Source organism: Bubalus kerabau, chromosome 3 (assembly GCF_029407905.1).
Source record: "Bubalus kerabau isolate K-KA32 ecotype Philippines breed swamp buffalo chromosome 3, PCC_UOA_SB_1v2, whole genome shotgun sequence".
NCBI classification, from domain to species: Eukaryota; Metazoa; Chordata; class Mammalia; order Artiodactyla; family Bovidae; genus Bubalus; species Bubalus kerabau.
This window is the reverse complement of record NC_073626.1, coordinates 18,778,376-18,778,994: the sequence shown is the minus strand read 5'-3', so window position 1 is coordinate 18,778,994 and position 619 is coordinate 18,778,376. Positions and strand designations below refer to the sequence as shown.

The following is a 619-nucleotide window of genomic DNA, read 5'->3' as shown; positions in this document are numbered from 1 at the left end:
AACAGATATTGTTGGCATGAGTTAAGTGTGTTAATATACACAAGCCACTGAGAAGAGTATCTGGCACATGTAGGCACTCTGTAGATGTTAGCTACATATACTGTTATTAGTGCTGGAAAAACCAACCAATTTCTGGCTCTTGATTTATTTTGGCACACTTAAAAAAGTGTACAGAGATCACTTGAAAAAGGAAAAATTTTAAACAAATTCCATTGTAGCCATTGCATTCCTACAAACAGTAGCCCTCTTGGTAGTATATGCAGCCTGTTGCTTTAGGGGTTCCCTTAGGGACCTTGGAGATAGCCCTTTCCTGTAGATATTCATGTATGGCCTCATGCTGTCCCTAATGTAGGCTCCAGACAGGTATGTGTGGTGCCTTTGGAAAGCCCCTGGGCACAGTGATCAGGGTCCTTATTGGACAAGGTATAATGCCCATCTGTAACAAGCTGAAGAACAAAGAACATGTGATTGAGGCCATGCTGCTGCTGCTAAGTCGCTTCAGTCGTATCCGACTCTGTTTGACCCCATAGATGGCAGCCCACCAGGCTCCCTGTCCCTGGGATTCTCCAGGCAAGAACACTGGAGTGGGTTGCTATTTCCTTCTCCAATGCATGAAAGT

The 619-nt window shown here is 44.4% G+C and overlaps 1 pseudogene; it reads left to right on the top strand.

The window, feature by feature from the left end:
- Positions 1-212: 212 nt before the first annotated feature.
- Positions 213-305, top strand: LOC129648086 (uncharacterized; annotated as a pseudogene).
- The last annotated feature ends 314 nt before the right edge of the window (positions 306-619 follow it).